The sequence below is a fragment of the Pelodiscus sinensis genome, unplaced genomic scaffold, assembly GCF_049634645.1.
Source record: "Pelodiscus sinensis isolate JC-2024 unplaced genomic scaffold, ASM4963464v1 ctg62, whole genome shotgun sequence".
In the NCBI taxonomy this organism is placed as follows: Eukaryota; Metazoa; Chordata; order Testudines; family Trionychidae; genus Pelodiscus; species Pelodiscus sinensis.
In genome coordinates this window covers 52,776-75,408 of record NW_027465946.1, presented here as the reverse complement: position 1 = coordinate 75,408, position 22,633 = coordinate 52,776, and the positions used below count along the sequence as shown (strand labels likewise).

The window sequence follows — 22,633 nt, the reverse complement described above, 5'->3', positions numbered from 1 at the left end:
TGTGTTATCGCAGTATTCAGTCTACAAATGAACAAAGGCTTAATCTAAGCTATCCAGGTTTACATGAATTAAGTTATTTGGATCCAATAATTGACACCACAACATGGTGCTGTTCTCATCAGCATGCGTGTACATTGATGCCCTATCTTGGATAGTTCTATTCACTGTGCTCACTTCATTTCTAAGTCCGCTCACTGCTGGACAGTATCATTACCACCTTACAAAGGTTTTCGCTCCGCTATCATTTCCCCAAAAACTTATTCCAAGAACCACTACTTCATCCTGTCTTGCAGCAGACTAACAGCTTGACCCAACATTTTTAGACTTGACCAAGTGCTATCTTTGAGCTGGTAGAACAAGAGGGAGCTTTAGCAGATAACAGAATTGCATTTAGTGGACATAAAAATGCTCACCACATTTAGCAAACACACATGAGCAGTACCTTGCTATACTACAGAGGTATGTGGTTAACATGGACAAGCAGCCGCTGCAGAGCGCACAAGCAGTTCCTGCATGAGCAAAAGACAGACCATTCTGGCTATAGCTGGACGCTCTCAGTCTATTCTTGGTTTCCGGTGGCCTCCTTGCTATGGCAAACAAACCCTGAGCTACAGAGCTTAAAATTGCACATACCACAACTCCGATGTGAAAAACTCCACATGCTAAATGCCAGTGTAGCTTGGCCACTGCAGTGCATTAGTTCAATCCTTCCAGCTTAGAGTAACATTTAAGCAGCCCACACACAAACATCACAACTCCCCTCACTACAGGGAGCAATATTCAACACCTGCAATATCGCAAGCTGCTGTTCAGATGAGAGGCACTCTCTCGAATAAAGATGTTAAGATCTGTCACTGAAGAAACGCTATATTCGCAACCCCACACAAGATTAGTACTGCCAGAGGAATACACGAACAGCTGCAGAGCATTCTGGACAGACATCATTTGTTTTGACAACTGTTACTAAGCCTGTTCATTCAAAAACTCCTACAGTAGCTGTCTAATTGATACTCTATCCTACACAAAGCCCTCAGAGAGCAAACATGGTAAGGTTAAAATGTGATACTCTAAGGATTTAGGCATGTGCCAATTTGAAGAGCTGCCACAGATTTACCCTGTATCTGATGAGGAGCACTTTGCCGACCAATCCTGTAAACCTCGTTTCACGAGGCATAAGGGAGCGGTCAGCAAAGGCTTCCCCAGTCGACAGATCCGCATCTAGACTGCTGCGCTGTGTCGGATCAGCTGATCGTCGGGCACAGTGCGGCAGCCATGTTTATTTTAATGAAGCGGGGATTCTTTAAATCCCCGCTTCTTTGACTATGCTGAATACACTAATTTACATGGGTCGACGGAGCCATGTAGTCTAGACACACCCTTGGAGTGTGGAAAGTGACATGACTTCATAGCAAGTAAGCAAGACTGCAAGGCTGAAGAATAATGCTTGGCAAGTCAGAACTAGCACAGGCATGTGTCTCAATTCAGGCTGTGTCTACACTTAAAACTTTAATGCGCAACAGCACAGTGCTTTCAATCGAAAGTGTGTCCATGGCACGAGCACTGGAAGAGATCTCCTAGCACTCTATATACGTCACCTTCACGAGGGGAGTAGCTAACCCAGCACTCTACCCTGGCTCACACTGGTGTTTTCTAGCGCTTTGGTGGGGAGGGAGGGTGTCATAACCCTGGGCCAGAAAGTTACAGTGCTCTAAAATGCCAGCGTAAACTCAGCCTCAGTGTGTTACCATGGGACACCCACATCTTGAATACTGCATACAGATGTGGTTGCCTCTTCTCAAGAAGATACTGGCAATGGAAAAGGTTCAGATTACGGGTCCCACATGAAGAGAGATTAAAAAGACATTGATTTTTCAGCTTAGAAAAGAGGAGACTGAGGGAGTATAGAATAGAAGTCTATAAAATCATGACTGGTGTGGAAAAAGTGAATAAGGAAAAGTTATTTACGTGTTCACATGATATAAGAACTAGGGGTCACCAAATGAAATTAATAGGTAGCCGGTTTAAAACAAAAAGGAAGTTTTTCTTCATGCAGCATACAGTCAACCTGTTGAACTCCCTGCCAGAAGATGCTGCGAAGACTTTTGAACAGGGTTAAAAAAAGGGCAAGATAAATTCATGGAGTTAGGTCCATCAATGGCAATTAGCCAGGATGGGTAGGAATGGTGTCCTGAGCCTCTGTTTGTCTGGAAATGGATGACAAGAGGGTGATGGTTACCCACATGATGATTACCTGTTGTGTTCACTCCTCCTGCGGCATGTGGCATTGGTCACTGCTGGCAGACAGACACCGGGCTAGGGTCTGACCCAGTATGGCCGTTCTTATCATAAAACCAAAAGGGACCTTGAAAGCTCATCAAGTCCAGTCCTCTGCCCCCATGGCAGGACCAAGCATGGTCTAGATCATGGGTTCCCAAATTGGGGGGCATGAAGAAATTCCATGGGGGGCACAAGGCAACCCAGTCCTCTCTCCCCCCCCCCCCCCCCCCAATCAAGTTTTGCTGCCCCAGTCAGTTCCTTTTTTTTGCTCAACAAGTTTTGCTGTTTGGGGAAGGGGGGGATGAGGGTTTTTCAAAAATCAAAAAGGGGGCGTGATGCTGAAAAGTTTGGGAACCACTGGTCTAGATCATCCCTGACAGGTATCTAACCTGCTGTTCCACAATCCCCTTAGGCAATTGATTCCAGTGTGTCACCGCCCTGACAGGCAGGAAGATGTCCAACCTAAACCTCCCCGATACACTTAAAGCCCATTGCTTGTCATCCTATCCTCAGAGGCCAAGGAGAACAATTTTTCTCCCTCCTTCTTAGAACACCCTTTTAGATACCTGAAAACAGCTATCACATCCCCTCTCAGTCTTCTCTTTTCTAAACTTGACAAGCCAATGTTCTTATGTGCCGAGAAACACTAGTATAATGGTACCAATGGACGATTACACCAATCAAACTGGCATTCACTCTAAAAAACCCTCCTCCACACATCCTGAGGACAGCATGCCCAACACATAGGCTGGGAGAGAAGAACATGTGTTAGGAATTACTCAGGTCTACCGGAGAAGAAGTGGGTTTTGTCATTTTGCATGCTCGGGGTAAAATAAAAACTACATGAAACACTGAAAATGGGGGCATGTTTCCCATTCTTGTATATTAGGAACTTTTGTTCAGCAATACCTTTTAGATGTAAGTTATTTCCTGAAGAAACCAGATAGCTGCAGAGAAAAGACTCCTCTTTACCAGAAGTTGGAGAGATTGCATACAATTTCACAATCAACTTTTTTCCTAATAGTTAAGACTGCTAAAGGCCAGTGTAGGCACAAGGTCTGCCCTTTCTGGAACGCTAAAGAAAGGTAATTAAGCAAGTGGCACATTTTGTCATGCAACACTCCCACCCCCAGCTAGGGTGATGAGCAGTAGTCACAGGAAATCACTGTCTCTTTGTAGTTTATTAATATTTGCTGTACTTCAAAGTGTCTGACGCTATAAAAAGCCTTCCCCTGCCTCCAGGAAGCGTACTCTCCGATTCAATGGCAAGCCCCCTTTTAGAAGTAGCATGGAGCACCCCCATTGACATGAAATCCAGAAACTGCTCTGCCTGCTCAAGAAGTGAGCTGAACAGTTCTGTTCAGAGCAGCTGAGAAGTGATGCCTTAAAGACTTTTCAGAATAAGCCACAAGTTACACAGCTTTGGAGAAAGTTAATTTCCAAGAGGAAAAGCCTTATTTTACTATAGCTAAACACACAGCTACTCAACACGTGGCCCACGGGCCGCATGCAGCACAAGGCCTGTTTCTTTGCGGCCACAGTGCAGTTTGGGTTTATGGGGGGCTCAGCACGTGGCCCGCGGGTGGGAACCAAAACAAGAGTCGTCAATATAGTGATCTTCTGCTGAGATGCATGTTAGTGTTAAATTCCTGGACTGTCATTGCTCTTTAAAAGTGCTGTCATAGGGGTGGAAGTCGGAGAAATGTTGCATTTTATTAATAGCCGCAGAACTGACTTAAATGGGGCCTGTGTGTTGTGTAGTCTTGCCTTAAGCTTTGTCTTCATGCCTGGTGAGAAAGAAGCTATTTGCATGTATTTGCAATCACCTTTAAGTTGCAGCGGCCCTCAGCATGTGCTGTGAGTATCATTGTGGCCCCCCACAGCTTCTAAAGTTGAGTAGCCCTGGCTAAGAACATACGAACAGCCACAATGGGTCAGACCAAAGGTCCATCTAGCCCAGTAGCCTGTCTTCTGACAGCAGCCAATGTCAGGCACCCCAAAAGGAGTAATGAACAGGGAATTATCCATAAAGTGATTCGTCCTATTGCCCATTCCCAGCTTCTGACAAAGAGGTCATCCTGGCTAACAGCCACTGATGGACCTATCCTCCATGAATGTATCTAATTCTTTTTTGAGCCAGTTAAAGTTCTGGTCTTCATAACATCCTCTGGCAAGGAGTTCCACAGGTTGACTATGCGTTGCATGAAAAAAAGACTTCCTTTGTAGGTTTCCAACCTGATACTAGGAATGTAAAATCTCCTTTAACTAGTTAACCGGTTAAACTTTAACTGGTTAACTGATTAAATGGGGACAGGAAGAGGGCGCTCCAGCCCACAGCCCCCACGCCATAGGCAGGGATTGCTCCCAACCCTGGCTGCTGCTTCTGACCCTGTCCGAGGGCCTGCATGGGCTGAGAGCTAGCAGCGCTTTTCCCCTCTTCTCCTCCCCCACAATGCCATCAGCAGCCTTGCGAGGCTGTCCCCGGGGGGTCGCGAGCAACTGAGAGGGGGGTCATGGTATCACAAGTTTGAGAACCCCTGCATTACCCGTTTACGACCCCCTATTTCTTGTGTTATGGGAACAAGTAACCCTAATTTTTCCTTATGGCGAAAGCCTGCTGTCCTCACAAAAAGGGTTTAGCACAAAACTCGGTTCTTCATAAAACTATTATTCCCTCTTCTGGCCTCCTCAGCATACTTGCTTTCACAGTCCTGTCTACCACAGAATTTCAGGAAGAAACTCTATGGTGCTACCGCCCATTTAGTTGAATTGAATGTGACTTAAGTCTAAAGTAGGAAACTTGCAGAAATATCAGTGATTCAGGCAAGTTAAGTGACATTCTATTCAGCCTCCTTGCAGAACAATTACAACTCTTCCCATCCCTTTTGGGGGAACGGGGAGAAGAGGAGACCAGCAAAAGCTCTTAACACCCTGCTTCCAAGGACAGAGTCATATCAGCCCACCTCATGGCTTGAGCCCAACCTATCCCCTTTCTTCCACACACAGTTCCCACCTAGGATCCCAAAGAAAAAACAGTTTTTTGCCATTTCAACCAGCAAGGACATTGTCTCAACGACTTGATTATCTGCATCCTGCTTCAAAGGCCTTTTAAGACTACAGTCTTAAGAGAATCCTTTGAACTGTCATTCATGCTTAAATTCGACACTTTACACTTAAGTTTGAATAAAGACTCTAATTATCTTACCCATTACAAAGATAGCTTCCCCAATTACCTCCCCCCCAACCCCCTTCTGTTCTGAAATTTGATTTGTCCTTTTCATGTGTGTTCATTTTTTTTAATTGTATCCTTTGGTATATATGGTTGTGACAATTTTCTTCCACTATTTGATCTGAGGAAGTGGGTCTGACCCACGAAAGCTCATCATCTAATAAACCATCTTGTTAGTCTTTAAAGTGCTACATAGTCCTGTTTTTTGTTTCAGCTACACCAGACTAACACGGCTACATCTCTAGCCCAGTTCCAACCCAGTCACCTTTCAAAGATCTGTTGCATTCACAAGCTATTCACCCTGTTGTTCCGGCTATATAGGCAGTGGGGCCTGTTATGAACTTTCACAGCCACACACATTGGGCAGAGTCCACTGGTTCGGAGATGGGATGGGGATCAAAATCCATCCATGTGCATCATGGCACAGCCCCTCCATAACCTGCTGTGTGGCAGGTCCCAACAGCCAGGAAGCAGAATGAATGAACCTAGAGTACTGTTCCACCCCAAACACTGCTGGACAATCATTGGTGCCTTGGGTGAGCTCAGTGCTAAGGAATGTTACAATGGCAGGTTTTTAATGAGCAGTTCATCTGACAAAGATGGGAGGAGGGAAAAAAAGTGTTTCTCCACCCCATTTCATGGACAGAATTTGAGGATAAGCTTTTAAAAGAACCCCAGAACTATGCTAGTGCTGTTTTCCACTTGATAAGGCTGCCACACACTGAAATAGTCTGAGATTCTTTCATTTTAAGTGCCTTTCCCCAGACACCTTCCTCTTGTGAAACGTGCTTAATGACCTCAAAAGGAGAGAGGAAGGCAAATCAGCATCTTACAAGGATCTTGCATCTTCAAAGCAATGGGGGGAGGTGAGGAGAGAAAGTATAACCTTTGATTTGTCTTTCAAAAAGTCTATGTCATGAGGAAGCAATCTTGTAACTAAGCTCTCAACAATGGAAGTTTATTTCACTAAACAGCAGGGGGACCACGTCTGGGAACAGTGTGCGCTCTAACTCAGGTAGGAGACCCTGCAGATTAGAAAGCATTAAGGCAGTGTTTGACAGGGATCTCATGGGTTGTGTAACTAAACAGAATGAAGGCTTCAGAGGTGTTAGTATGCAACTAAAATTAAGAGTCCTGCAGCACCTTAAAGACTAACAAAATATGTAGATGAAATCATGAACTTTCATGGGCACAATCCACTTCTTCAGATGCAAGCATGCATTTCCCAATTGGCCAAAAATGTGTCCAGAACCCCTCCCTGCATGCAGGTGATTAATACAAGAGCACAGCAAGTTAGCTGTACTGGCTGGAACAGCACCCATGAATTGTGACTCAGTCTCTTGCTCCTACTCCCAATATTGCATTTCCTGTCATAGCAATGACAAGGTGGATATGAAAGCCGGCTTCAGAACCATCTGGTCTTCACATGATTATTTGAATAGACAAAGTTTAGACAATCTGGGTTCTGCTCAAGCTTCTTCCGCCCATATTTTGTAACCTTGGAATCCAGAGAAGGGAATGTTTCCATTCCTTGACATTCTTCTACAAATCTAAGGAGTGATTTACCCTTTCCTGCCAACAGATGGAGACAAACTGACGTCAACTTCTTCAGTAATAGCTATTAACAAATGAGTGCCAACTAAGTCACAAAAGCCTATGGATAATGTCATCAGCGACAACTTCTGTTCGAGTTAGCCAACATACTCTTGAGCGGAGAAGGTAGATTCTAACCAATGCATGCTATTCACTCATGAAGAGGTTCTGGCAACAAGTAAGTAACTAGCCTGCAAGTGGCTAAGAGGAATACAAACTGGATTTCTAGATGTCCAGCTACAATTTAGACTAGAAGCAAATCTGCAAGGGGTGCAGAGAGACCAGACAGGGGTTCCCATAGTAACACATCCTGATAGCACAATGACTGTGCATTAGCTCAGTTCTGACTGGGTCAACATCATTCACAGCTCCTTGGAAGTCAAGGCCTCCAGTACAACAGAACTACTGCAAGCACTATGAGGATTAAACTTTGTTACAGGCAACTGGAACAGACTATGGACAGCAACAAAACCGGCTTAAATCTGAGTTAAGAAAATTCTCCATTGGCAGGTGCCATCAACTCAGCACATTCCGGGCAGCGACTGGAATCCAGTCACTGAGAAAGTAAAACCTGAAAGCTCAAAGGGTGACGGCTTGTGGGAGATTCAGGCCATGCACAAATAATGGTTAGGATATGCTCCAAGGTCTCTTGATCTAAGCATACCGAGTGAGTTTTCAGCTCCTGAGGCCAAGAGCAATTCATTCTCCAGGGCGTCATGGAACATTGACTAGAGACCCACGATGTATCCACAGCTCAGAGACACCTGAAATCTATGCATCTAGTTGAACTGGCTTGACTCACTAGGCAAAGCAAAGAAAAAGATGTCCTACAAGAGACCCAGTGACTATCACTGCAGGTGATGCACTATAACAACAGTAGTACATATTCCTCGGAAAAATTTGTTTCACATAAATTAAGCCCCCACTCTGGCCATCTGGTTTATTAGTAAACTGAAGTACAGAAAAAGGAAGAAACTTATCCAATCCTCTACGCTGGATTAGTGACAGAATTATGAATAGAAGTTAGGAAACTATTCCCAATTCCCTGCTCTAGCCACTAGACAACACCATCTTCTTTTATGCTATGACTAGTGACTTAAACACAAATTAGTTTGATTCACTCAAATTAGTTTAATTCCAAAGTCTAGCACCTAGAAGTAAAATCCTGTTTCCTTACTCAGTCTCGTGTTAGGCCAAGTAAAAGACAAAATACCTTGGAAAGGCTCAGTAGTGTAGATTTCACTTCTATTGAATCTGAAAGTCTCCAGTTTGCATTCCAAACAGTTACATTTTTGTTTCACTCTATTAACCTCTAATTTCTACAAAATGACTTTCAGGATAAAGCATTTTAAGTAACACTTCTGCTGTAAGAATATGAAATGCTACTGAAACTACCAGTCTAAAGCCCTAGGAATAGTCCACAAATATGCAGTTACACTAAAGAGTTATGGCCATCACTGCATTTATGCAAAATCCCCAAATAAGGGAGATTATATAGGTTTAAAACATCTTCCTGTGCCAAGCTAATGTTTTAGAATCCTTTCGGTTTCTTGCACTGCAAGTATCTTATGTAATGTACAGTTTGTACAGTGATCAAGGATATGAATAACCAGTGAGGGCTGGAGTAAGGATGTTAAGGATTAATTGACTAGTCAATTCTCCCCCCCCCCCCCTTTGCTGCCTCTATCAGATACAGACAGCAAGGGGGGGGGGGGACTTCAAAGTGACAGTACTGCATGGAGCCCAGGGATTTTACATCTCTAATAGTGATTTATTTATTCTGGATATGGACAAAAGATGACAAGCAAACTGTCTCCTGTGCGCAAAAGTTCCTCAAGCAGAAGTTTCCAGAAAGAGAGAGGTGTGAATACTCTGCATCCAATACACAGCTCTTCATCAATCTGTGCTGGTAGCACCGGGGAAGCAATCAGAGCTGCTTTTATTGAATACTTACCAGTAGTGCCAGTTTCCTGCAGGGTGGAAGGAAGTCCGGCAGCTGCGCACCACTTCCAGGGTTTCAGGAAGTGCGCTGGCTGCTCCCCCTTCCCCAAACAGCCAGCGTGGTACCATAATTCAGGGCTGTGGCATGCCGGGGACTTGCTGCGCACCAGTGCTTCCCTTCTCTGTGGGGGAGGGGGCGTGCTGGGGACTCCCTGCCCCCACCAACATCCTGCCCCCTCTTCCCACTGGCACCCAGCCCCCACTGGCACTCGGTCCCCTGCCCCCACTGGCACCCTGTCCCCACCTCAGCACCCACTAGCACCTTTCCCAGTACCATGTCCCCTGCTCCCACCAGCACAGTTGGGGCCACATTAGTGAGGCTTGGAGGTTTTTAGAGGAGTTATTTTTGTTGCCTCTCACTTGTGTGGCCCCAACTGACTTTTCTATGGGTCAGTGACCCCTGACTCAAAACAGGTTCCCTGCCCTTCCCATAAAGAAAGACAATGCTGAAACTTTGTGTTTGACATAATATTTTATTTAAAAATGAAGCCTGGCCAACAAACCCCCAATTGGGGCCAAGCCCCCATCTGGTGCAGCATCATAACACTCCTGCACCCCATCCCGCAAGCCTAGATCTCAGCCTATCATACACTGGAACCCCCTGTCCTGAGCCTCTCATCCCCTTGGCTTGTTCTGACATTTAAAAAGTGATCTTGAGTGAAAAAAAGGTTGGAGACCACTGACTTAAGAGACTAATTTCATCCCCAGGAATCCAGCGTTGTAAAAGTCAAACTGCAGAATTGCATTGTTTCCCATTAGGGACCCAACTCCACACATAAGCAGGTGTATTTAACATTTACGAAAGTGAGAGAACTAATTAAATAACGCTAGTTACAGCCAGGCCTAATCTGAGCAAGTAACATGGCACTGCCAGGGCACCTAACATCTGAACTACAACCCTCTTGCAAATTCAGTCCTTACCCTTCCTGAGGACCAAGAAACAACAGTAGTTTTGTACCATGGATGTAAGTGACCATTAAGGAAAATGTAGAGCTCTCAACAGACTTCATCTTCAAGCATGCTGTGGCGGTATCATGCCTTTTGTACAGCACCTTGCAAAATCTTGATGGACCTCACTCAAGTATTTTTCACTGCTGATCTCACAATGCTACAGGTTAGACTGGGGGGAGGGGGAAGATAGATCATGATTAGATAAGGGTGGCCCACAAGACATTTTGTTTACTGCTGCCCATGCACAGGAGTGCCAGATTCTGCTGGTTTTCATTCAATTTTTTTCTTACCACTATTACAAAAGTGAGATGCATGTGAAGTGAGACGCATGCTGATTGCACAGGAGGTTATGAGAGCCCTGCGCTCCCACTGCATCCAATCAAAGCACTGCTAGGGTTCAGTCTGCACACCCAGCAAATTCTAGGCACACAAGCGCAGTTAGCATAACCAATCGCAGGAGAGAGTAGTTATAACAATCTTTCATCTGAGCGGGCTGCAAGAGGGCCACTAATGCATCCCACTCACTAGCCTAGGCTGTTCCTCACTGGCTTAGACTGCAAACTCTTTGGAGCAGGAAGCATGTTGTGCGCGGTGCTTAGCAGGGATGTAAAATAGTGTTTAAAATGTTAACTGGCTAAATTACGTTTGACCGGTTAACCATCCACCCACGGTGCAGGGCAGCAGGTCCAGTTGGACTGGAGCAGCCCTCTGCGGCACCAGTTAACAGAAGCATCACCTGGGAAGAGTGGTGCTGACTGAGTAAGCAGTTCGCGGGTTGCGGGTTTACAAGCCCCAGTCACGCTAAGCACGAGGGATGCAGGCACGGCAGTGGAGGCAATATTGCTATATGAGCTTCTTAAGGAGAAAGGATCACTTCCTTCCTGTGCGTTACTGAGGCTGCCTCCCTCCCAGCAGCTATTAGGAAGCTCACCATCTGCTGCTCTTGGCATGAGCCATGTGCCATTTTCATTGTAGAGAAACATTCCCATTTAAGGTCAGTCCTGCCTTATAACTGGGACTCCCTCAGAGGTGACGTGTCAGTAACATTTGCACTGGTAAAACACCCCTCTATTAAGCCCATCTCCTTAGGGCAGAGGGTAAAAACTGGTGAACAACAGCATCACCACAAGTAGAACAGACTCCTCGGCACCACGAGTGAAAACTGCAGGTCAGCTAGGGAGGACGGAGCAAGGGCTACCTTAACACTAATCCCCCAGGCTGCTGGTTTGGAATTGCCTTGTAACAGCTATGATCTTGACTGGCAGCCAAGAGTAATATAAAGCTAACTGGAGTAGACTTGGGACTCTTGATAGCTCTCGCTATCTTTTTATACAGCATCTTTGTTACCATCATTCCCCCAGCCCTGCTGAATGCTTATGTTCTACGCCCACATTTCAACCTAAACTGGTAATAAAAACAAAGGAATTAGCCTACAGGTTATGGAAACGGTTGGCATTTAACTTCTGTACCTTAAGTTTTATCAAGTACCTCCCAGGCTCTCAGCATTTGCATGAACGTCTGTGTTCAGTTGTTACACAGCAGGTGACTTGTTCAGGTTGGCTCTAGTTTAACACATTAAAACACCTGAATTTTTCAGAACAAATAAAAAACCTCAATGAATTTCGTGGGTCTGGCCCACGAAAGCTCATCATCTAATAAACCATCTTATTAGTTTTTAAAGTGCTACATAGTCCTGTATTTTGTTTCAGCTACACCAGACTAACACGGCTACATTTCTATCACTATTCTCAATGAATTAAGCTCTGATGAAACCTCAGAGAAACTGTCACCCACTGAACCCGGGCAGATTGAGAAAGGTTTGTGCAACAGATTTAGTTATCCACACTGATCTTCACTCCTCTGATCCAGAGTGAGAGGAGCAACCCATTCATCTCAGCCCTTGATTGCTGCCATTACTCACACTCCCTCTCCCCCCAGAAACTTGCTGGCTCAAGCCCCAGTGAGGAAGTGCAGCATGGCACTGTGCTTCCTGGTCTAAGGAGAGAATTTCAAGCAGCAGCTAGGAAGGAAGAAAACCCAGACAGTGAAGCCTATGCTAGAGAGTAATGATATCATGCAAGTGTCATTAACCTGCTGGGTCAGAACTGGAGCTTGCAGATAATTAGCTTGTGTTTCCCAGCAACCTCACACTCACTTAAGATCTATGAATGCTAAGAGCTCTTACTCTGACTCCCGGCCCCTAGTGTCAAATTAGGGTGTAACTCAAATAGAAGTATTGCGTTACTAAAGAGGGGGAGAATGTTAAAGAAACTCTCAAGTCCCCCTCCCTCCTGCAACCTCTCTTAGTATAATTATAGGATTGGGAGGAGCAAGATGAACAGGGCTAGAAAGTCTGACTCAATTGCTCCACAAGGGCTTGGTCTGGCACCGATCCAGGTGAGCCATGCCACTTGGATTGGCTCTACCTATTTTGCTCTAGAGTCCTGCCAAGCCATACAAGCAGCTGTAAAGGGTGGGTGTTCTCCCTCCATGTGGCATTAAGCCAACGCACGCAAAAAACCTGGAAGGCACAGTTCAGGACATTTTAATTTTACACATTCACAATTTGAAGAGCCACTGCAACACAGGATGTGTGGGGGTAGAGAATAACTGCACCTTTTTTAGCCAGCAAAAGATGAATTGTTACTGGTATTTCAAAACTAGAGATGTAAAATCTCGTTTAATTGGTTAACCAGTTAAACATTATATTTAAGCAGTTAACTGATCGGCGTGTGCTGGAGCAGGCACCCATGTGGGCAGGTGGGCTGGCAGGAGTCAGCAGCCCTGCACGTGGTGGGGGGCACTTCTGGCCCCGCAGAAAGCTCCCAACTCCCAGCCCACCATCTTGGTTATCCATTCACATTCCGATTTTAAACTAATGGGGTCAGAAAGCCATAAGACTAGAGTGAACTTTCCCAACTCATAGTGGGAATTCAGGGTTGTGAAGCCTCCCTCCAACAAAAAATCACCCCAAAAAAATCTGAATTGTAATACTAATGTGTGCCTCAGTTTCTCTGTACTGTCCATTGCCACAGAGTGGAAGGAAACGAGTGGAGTCTGCTCTTGGAGCAGCACAGACTAAGGTGTCTGGACTGCAATGAATAGGTTCCTTAAGGATCTTATGGAAACTGACTCAGAGGGCAATGGAAGCTTAACAACTGAATACCTGATAGGCGACAGAGGAAATCTCCCGCAGGTGGACTGGTGAGCTACCTCGGCTCTGCTGGGAGGTGCTGCTCTCTCTCAGGACAGACGGGAGTCAGAGAGAAAGGACATAACATTGAATCTACCACCATGCGGCTTGTGGGTTCCAATTTCCTCTGGCTTGACCAGATAGACTATGTTTAACCTATGAAGTAACAGTGCTGCACTCCAGAGGACTAACGAATCACTCATTTCAAAGTGTCGCCGTGTGTCACTGCAAACACAAACCTGATGCGGTGCCTTAGTTGCTGAAGAACGTACAACACTTGATCTACATTACACAGCTTTTAGCAACACAGCCATGTCTCAAAGTCAGGCAGTGTAGCTTTGTTGGCTATTGCTGACAAAATACTTCCAGCGCAACAAGTGATGTTCAGTCTGTCAGCAGGAGAGCAAAGCACTGTTCACACAGGCAGCTTTTGGCAAAACTTGTGTCTTTCAAAGGGGGGGAGGAGTGGAGTCATTTTAACACCTCTGCATGACAAACGTTTTGTTGTTCGGGTGCCAGTGTTGGCATAGCATAAGTCACTAACAAGGAATCTATAAGTGGACTTGCTGGGCAGAGCTCAAAGCATGACATAGGAATGCCAGATCCGAGGCTCCAGCTTAGAGGAGGTGAGATTGTGTGGCCTGCCCTGAAGAAAGAGTAAAACCTCTTCCAGGGGTCCAGCACTGAAGGGGTTCCTCCAAGAAACTGTTTAAAAGATGGGATGCAGCACTGATCCTGTAGATCTAGGATGCTTCTCAGAGGAAAATGAACTTGACGCGTGTCTACATCCAAGTGGCAACATGCTAACCACTGCCCTGATGCTATGAGATCCAGGGTGCCGCTATGAAGGTGCTTTGCAGCCTTTACTCCCATTTAAGTCAATGAGATGAAGTTATTGAACGCATTACTGGATTTCTCAGCATTGGCAGGATCAAGCCCCAAATTCCTAAGGTAAGGTGGAGAGTGTAACTGAAGTAGATCTTTGAACATGCTGAAACATTTCTAAGCCACATGACCAGCTCCTGCATCAAAGAGGAGGAGCAGAATGAATTACGTTGAGGCAGCTGCATTACCCTGACATTCCTGCCACTGTGCCAACAGTAAGGAACTCAGAGATTACCTTATATGGACAGAATGACGGGTTTCAAGATAGAGTCAATTACAAAGGTGGAGATGATAGTTCCAATACTGCTCGAAAGTCACCCGATAAGCAGATTCTGACTGCCTATGAGACAATATAGGCTACAGCTCATCATAAATTCCATGTCATGATTGACAGCTTTCAAGCTGGGCTGTAACTCAAGTCAAGCCTTTGGGGCACAAGCAGGAAGTATCTTCTATTCAATGTTCCTCAAGAAAATTTGGTAGACATACTGTTCCACCCTTGCCCAAGTTTCATCACCAAACAGGGTGGGAACTAAAGATGTCTTGCACCAGAGCCTGCCAAGTCATTGTATGTGTAGCAGTCACAAAACAACCACCAGCACCACCCTGAGTGTGCTCACCAAGACATCTCCAGTTAAATGATTCTAAGCAAAAGCCTCTACGAAAAATATAGGAAAAGGAGTAACATTCTGAATGCAAATAGGTTTTCCCACTTAACATTCTGACTGATTCACGCTACATTTCGCGCATGGGTTAATACACTCTTGGGACTTCAGAATTCTAGCCCTGCTGTCCAACTTGAGGGCTAGTCTTACCAATCGGGTTCACTACAACAGTAACTCATCTTGTTAAAGTTTTACCAAACACACATTGCAAAGATTATTCCATATATGATGTTATTTCTAAGAGTGGCTATTTCTCCAACTGCTGCCTTACATATTAGACTGGCTTTCTGCTCTAAAGTAAACAGCCAAACTGCTGTACAGAAAAGGCTCCCAGATCAGTTTCAGTTGTCCTCACTATAGTCTGTGCTTCCTTAAGGCTTTTAAGGCTGCTGAGTGCAAGAGCCAACTAGCTTTGCCATACCTTTTGAGCAATGTTTTAACTGCCTTCAGAGGAACTCCACCCTTACTGCTGTAGTCTGAGAAGCTAGACTTACTCCCTGGCAGGACTCTCCCCATGCTTATTATAGAAATGCTACAAAACCAGCCAATAAAACTTCAAATGGTTATAAAGAGCAGGAGTCAAGTAATTAAGATTGAGTTCTCTAAAAGAACTGCACTGTAAGCTTATTTCCTCAAGAGACTAGTTCTGTTCTAAACTCTCTGGGATCTCTTTCTGCATTCAGGCAGGTTTGAGGGAGATCCACAGATACTGCCCATAACACTGTGGCAATACCAAGTAATAGGACTGGTTATTACCTGGATCCAGTCTACACATAATATTTACTTGAGAGTCTTCTTACATCAGTGTACATGGTTGAGTCCCATGTGCACTATGATTTTGACTGTAGTAACTGGGTGGACCCCTTAACCCAGTCACAATTGAATTCCAGACAGTGCACAGCAGAAGCAGGAGTAGGGAGGGAGAAGGAAGAATAGCTAGGAGGTGAAAATCCTTGCTGTCTAGGTCCTAGTTACTTGTGCCAATTACTAAGCTCCAAGAGGAAGCAAGAGATCCTCAAGTGGAGCAGAGGGTTTTGTGGTGAGATCAAACCCACTCAGATACATTTACCAAAAACCCATTACACCTAGTGCATGCTTCATTTCCTTTTTCACTCTTGCCAATTACCCAAATCTCTTAACAGAAGCACTCCCTTCTCTAGACACACTACCATTCAGCGGGGGCCCACCCTCCCTCCTTCCGCATGAACAGGCTGGCCAGAACCTCAGCCACTTTTAGACGGGACACCAGCCAAACAGGTCCTGTGCCAGTCCAGGCAGAGTCTGATAAAGCCTCTGATTCTGGAACACAGCCCAGTAGCCAGTTTCTTCCGCGAGGAAATGCACCAAAGCCTGATGTTACAGTCAGTTAACTGGGCAGTGACGGACGCCAAGAACACCACCTTGTGACAGTTACTGACCGCATCAGTCAGATTATAAGCAGAGAAAGCCATTTCGACAGTTTGATAATCAGCAGTGACAGTAGAGATAAGAGTCCCGACTAATGGCAGTCAAATTCCCAGCTTCCATCTAATCAGTACAGCCAAGGCCCAAAGTCCCATTCAATGTATCTGAGGCATATTAAGATGCTTGAGTGCTTTCTTTGTACCAAAAACCCATGCTTCTCTTACTCTCATCCCTAGTTTTCTTTGAGCCAATTGCTGTGCCTTTGGTAACTTATCTATTTGCAGCATGTAACCTTCACATTCCTTTTGTGCTGATGCGGGGCAAAATGATGCAGCGGTCACCACTTCTATTGCTCCAAGGCCAGAGTTCTTTCCATTTCAACCTCCTTATTTACTTCTACAGCCAGTTGTTTTCTTCTTCTGCACCATGAAAAGCTGTTAGAACAAATGTATCTTAAAAAGCTCCGCATCACACAAGTACCATAAATTAGCACATATAACCCATGCACGAGTATTACCCACACATGTGTATAACCTGCAGTTTTCCTTGATTGAGTAAAAAAAGTCAGGTATACCCCGCACAGGTGTATAGCCCGCAGGAGATGAACTGTGGGTAATGTTAATGAAAAGCACCTGTAATCAAGTGTTAATGAGCTGCAGCTGATAACAAGCACTAAGTAGGTTACAACCCTTATCACTCTGATTCCCAGTACAACAGCTATTCTGATTCTGCACCACAGACCTCAACTGTCACCGAAACCGACCTAGCCTTGGCTATGGATTTTATGGATGTTTTTAAAGACCGTGACTATGACCAGAGTTTTGATGGTTTTGAGAACTCAGATGCTGAGGAGGATGCTGCTGGTGCTGATTCTAGAGACCAGAGTGACTGAGAATACAAAGATGGCTTTTTAAAATTGTTTTTATTCTTTTACTAGTTGCATAGTAAACTAATGAATTTTAATATATTTTAATGAATTTTAATATAACTGTCCCTATTATTAAATTAAAATATGCTGCTTTTTTTCAAGTCAGTCAGTCTTGTCTTCCTTTCAGTAAAAAAAAAAAAAAAAAAAAAAAAAACACACCTGTATTACACGCGGACAAGTATAGCCTGTGCGGGGGTATGTAAAACTTCACATAACCTGCAGGTTATATTCGCTAAAGTCCAGTAGTGGGTCTGCTGCCTCTGCTGAGCAGACTTTTCCCTCTTCCTACCTGTCCCCAAACTTCACATGCAACATTCACAAGTCTACATTTGAAAGGAAAAGGCTTCTAATTGTGTCTATTTTTGCCCCCAATGGAGAGCAGACCTTTTGGGTTACAGCTGGTTAATGTAGAGGATGTACAGACATATGAACTGGGATGGCAGCCAATTTCTCCAATGCATCACTACTGCCATTTACTCCGAGCTTCTGCTCCAAAAACAAGCTCTGCCACATCCAAGTGCAAACTGAAAGTTAGCGAGTCTGAAAGCAGAGGCATTTGTTTAACCTGTCCTTCGCCATCACCAAACAGCACCGATTCACTATTCACATTACAGCCAAAGCAGCCAGCCAAGCCCTTTAGTTTAAGTCACTGATTCAATCCATCTCCAGATGTGCTCCATCAGTGAAGCAGTGAATCCTGCTTCGGCCCAGACAACCGAGAGATGAAAGCCCAGAACAAATAGAGTCACATTAAGGCTGAAGAAAAAAGGAGACAGAAAGGGAAGACAGTCTTAGCAACAACACAGGCAATGAACAGGGAATGAAATCAAAGCCAGACCCCTCACTCACATTGGTTTTAACATCCACTCATTTTATGGCCTGGGGCAAATCACAGATGAAGTGGACAGAGACAGGTAATGAAGATAACACCTTCACGGGAGGATGTGTTAGTGCGTGCGGGGGGCTTGGAAGAAGAGAAGAATTGTATGAGAAAAGAATCCCGATGTCTAACCCAAGTATAAGCCAACTCTGAAAACTACACAGGAGTCTGTCTGGCTTCAGTCATTAGCTTATGGGTACCTAAAAATAGATTTCCCCTGACTGTTCTGGCTCAGGGCTGCATGTGTCTACACAACTAATACAAAATGAGCTGGAAATTCAGTCTGCACAAGTAACAGGACACATGGTTAACAGGATGCCATTGTACTGCTGGCAGTAATAGCCTTGGCTCTTGGCCTTTCCAATTAACTTGAGCGTTTCTTAGGAGCAGGGGAGCCGTGTCATCCTAAATGTAAGTCAGTCTAGCCATAAAGCTTTCATATAACAAAGTCATTTCATAGTAAACACTGGGGCCATTAAGCCTCCCAAGTTGAAAGGGGCCAGTTCCAAGCTCAGTTATAGCACAGGACAAAACTGTTTACTTTACATGTCCTGCAGCACAACCAGCAACCAGTCTGATGTGGCTTTGTAGAGCTCTATGGTGCTAGCTGTGAAAGATATTTACCTTCACAATCAACATTTGTTTTTACCACCTCAGTTTCTCCAAACCTGAATTCGCTGCTCAGTCACAGTTGGTGCACCCAGAACTCCAAAGGTGTGCTTTTGTCAAGCTTAGGATTTTCTCACTACACTATTCAGAGTTTAGCATTCCGTGCAGGTTACATTCCCCTCATTCTGACAGAAGGTAACCTTTACTCTCAACAGTGCCTCCTTATTCAGCTTGATGGGTACACTGGCTTTGAAGTGTAGTTAATGTTAAACTGAACGTTGTCACAATATGTAGCCAAAGAACAGTTAATAGGGTTTGTTTTAAGGAGGAGAATAGGTGTGTTTAGAATATATTAGTGAATACATTTTAAATCCTTGATGTAGACAAAGCAGTGTTCAAAGCTAAATGAGTACAAGCCACTTGACCAGTTCATCACGTTAAAGAATAAGCTGCCTTGCTCACACTAGACTTTTAGGAAGTGTTACGTGTTAAGGTACCTTTACATTCTAATCTAAAATTAAACTTCATTTAATTGTCTAAAGCGGGGCTACTCAACTTTGGAGGGCCCGGGGGGGCACAATGATACAGCACATGCTGAGGGCCACAACTTAAGTGTGGTTGCATGTACATGCAAATAGCTTAGTTCACACTGATGGGCATGAATACAAAGCTTAAGGCAAGACTACACAACACAGGCCCCATTTAAGTCAGTTCTGCGGCTATTAATAAAATGCAACATTTACCTGATTTCCACCCCTATGACAGCACTTTTAATGAGCAATGACAGTCCAGGAATTTTACTACTAAAATGCATATCAATAGAAGACCATTATATTGACTACTCTTCTGTTTTGGCTCCCACCTGTGGGCCATATGTTGAGCCCTGCATAAACCCAAACTGCATCGCAGGCCTCAAATAAGCAGACCAGGGCCCACATGCGGCCCACAGGCTGCATATTGAGTAGCCCTGGTCTAAAGGGCCAGACTCAATTACTGCATCATTGCTGTAAATCAACGTCACAATCTTGCAGCTCAAAATGGGATTCGACCAAAAGTTTGCCAGACTGGTTTAAAACCCAATTCAGGCCAGGGATGTAAAGTCTCAGTTAATCGTTGAACATTAAGTAACACTAACATTTAACTGGTTAACCGACTAAGTGGGATCCAGTTGGGGGACCGCTCCAGCCCACTGGGGCTGGCTCTGCTGGGGGAGGGGGGACGCGCCCAGACTCGCTGCGGACAGAGGCTGCTCTAGATGCTAGAGCAGCCCGTTTGTGGCGGCCCCCTGCAGGGTTGGAGGAGCCCCCTGCCTGTGGCCTGCAGCGAGCCACACCAGCTCCCAAGCGTTACTGGTTAACCAAGAACCGGTAAGCATGACCCAGCAAGAGTGATGCTTACGGGTTAACCTTTCACATCCCTAACTCAGGTGAATATGGGTTGGAAATTTGGCCTAGGTGATTGGATGGGGCCCAACTGCATAAAACAAGTTTTACAAGCTTCAGTGTAGACAGGGACCTTGCAAGATTCTCTATTTAAACCCAAAATGCTTTCTAACAGAAGAAAGGTAGCAATACAGAGGACAAGGTGCTACAACATTTGTAGACAACTACAAATTAGAGACAACTTCTGCCCAAAGTTAAGAGTCATCTTCATGAATTTCCAGCAGCAGCATGAGAATTTGTAGATCACAAAGTGAATCTGATGAATTGTCCACCAGGAAAATCTTAACAGTGATGATATGCTCTGACTCCACAAGTTACATAGTTAACTAGTGCAGTTGTCATTTGATTAGCTTCTCTTCCCTTCATCATGTAATCTCTGGGGAGAAAGCTTTGTTAAATGTTGGGCTAGCCACTGGCATCACAATACTAGGTCCAGACCTCACTTTAAATCAGTAAAGACGACAGTTTGCAAGCAGACAACACTGTATGTAATCTCAGTCTCACCGACAACACTGAAGGGTGAGAAGTCAGCTGTACGGGCTTTGTGTAAAGAAATGCTTAGCTGAGAACTAAGGCTTTAGCCAGTTTCGTCTTAGACACTGTAATTCAGCACAAATACGATAGTAATGTGAATGCCAGCTCTCCGGTCTTCTAAAGAAGTGGGCTGTGCCCACGAAAGCTCATGATACCATCTATATGTTTTGTTAGTCTATAAAGTGCCAGTATTTGTTTTTTAAGTTTATCCTGTACAGACGAACTCGGCAGCCCTCATACTGTGAGAAGTTCCACACAATTAAACCACTGAGAAACAGAAGCCAGAAGCATATCCATGAATGTATCATTACTTCAGAATTTTTTGCAGGTCCTGAAACACCACCAGGACAACCCCTCAGCTCAGTTGAGGATCTAGTACTTTCTATTCGAACATGAATATTTCAACTTCTTGTTCTTGCTTGTCTGAAGAGGAGTGTAGCTAGGAACACCTACAAGGCGGTACCTGTCACCATATAGCTGAAGTGTGTCAACACTATTTTCCCCGTTGGGATTTCAACAGAGATCTACATATACAAATCAGTTCCTTCACAGTCCTGGGGCGTGGCTGGGGCATTTAGGGTTTGAGTTCCTTCTGACACTAAGCTCTAAAGCGGTGGTCACAACCAATAGATAAGGATCTACTGGTAGATCTTGGAGCCTCTGATAGGTGATCCTGACTGGTTTGGCTGGTAGGCTATCAAGCACTGGCACTTCAGCTGCCCCTCCCCGCTCTACCCTGCTGCTCCTGCTCTGAGCCTCAGAGCTGCCCCTGAGAGCCTCCTGCTTGTTGTACAAGGTAGGGGAGACAGAGGCAAGGGGGCACTGATGTCACTATCCCCCTCTCCTGTACTCCATCTTCAAGAGGGAGGAGGATGGGGCCTCAGCAAAGGGGTGGAGCTGGGCAGGGCCTTGGAGAATGGGTCGAGGGGGTATTTGGGTTTGAGATGGATCTTGAACTGACAAATTCAAAACGAGATCTTGTGCTTAAAAAGGCTGGAGACCCTTGCTCTAAAGTTTGTGTTAGCTATCATAATGCAGACAAAGTTCAAGTCATCACTGATTGCTTTACAAGCCAACTCTTCCTCCTCAAACTGCAGCGAAATAGGCAAGTATTTGGAATTTGGCAGAATTCATAATTGTGTGAAATAGCCAGTAACCATTAAAAGAATAATTTGAAAAACCCACCAATCTCAATGCAACTATATGCTTTTGCCAGGTACAACATTATTCAAATGACCAAGACTAAAGGTGGCCTTACACTAATGAGCATGCCAAATAACATGAGCCTCAAGAGATCAAATATCTCAATTCACAGAGCAGCAGTTTGTGGACCAAAGAGCAGCATTTATGTGGCAGGATGTTGTGACTAAACATTACGAGAACTGCAGCACCTACATATGGTCCTAGCATTTCCCCCCAGTGAGGCCTTGGACAAGTGCTTTCCAGGCATTGTATCAAAGCTGCCTTTGTTCGTGGGGAGGCAGCGGCTAAGGAATAGTTTGTGCAGTGTCAACAGAATACAATAAATCATAGGTTCTCAACCCGATGAGTTACCAGGTTTCATGGATTCATAATCGCCTCTTTGTAGCTAGATGGAAGGCGGTCCCACAAGTCTTCTGTTGCAGCACAGTCACCGTACTGAGACTGAGAAACCCAGTGGCAGCATTCCCATGCACCCTGGAAGGGCTTGTAACCAGCTGCCATAAAACAAACATTGGCTGGGTTAACACAAATCAGATCTTAGACCAACAGTGACTTGATGTGCCAGTGCGTCCTTGAGCTATTTGATACACGTTTCCCTTTGACAGGTAACACAGATGACATTCAAAGTTTAAAGGAAGCAAAAAAAACACCACACCCCCCAAAACAAACAAGACGACACAAAACTGGCATTGAGAGTGGTTTTAAAGCAAGTGTAAGTGACACACGCAGAGAGAGTCAACGTTGTCTAAATTCCAGAAAGTGCTATAAGGACAGTGTGAAATGTAGAGACCAAAGATGCAGGAGGTAGAAACATGGATCCATTTATAAACTCCACCTAT

At 44.8% G+C, this 22,633-nt stretch overlaps 1 protein-coding gene and 1 long non-coding RNA gene across 3 annotated transcripts in view; both read right to left on the bottom strand.

The window, feature by feature from the left end:
* ACTN4 (actinin alpha 4) overlaps positions 1-22,633 on the bottom strand; it is an 81,812-nt gene that overhangs the window by 30,278 nt on the left and 28,901 nt on the right. The gene's annotated exons all lie outside the window — the stretch shown is intronic.
* LOC142825305 (uncharacterized) overlaps positions 17,260-22,633 on the bottom strand; it is a 32,222-nt gene continuing 26,848 nt past the window's right edge. Inside the window, exon 2 of the long non-coding RNA XR_012899738.1 lies at positions 17,260-22,288. This is a non-coding gene — a long non-coding RNA (uncharacterized LOC142825305). The remainder of the gene's footprint in view (positions 22,289-22,633) is intronic.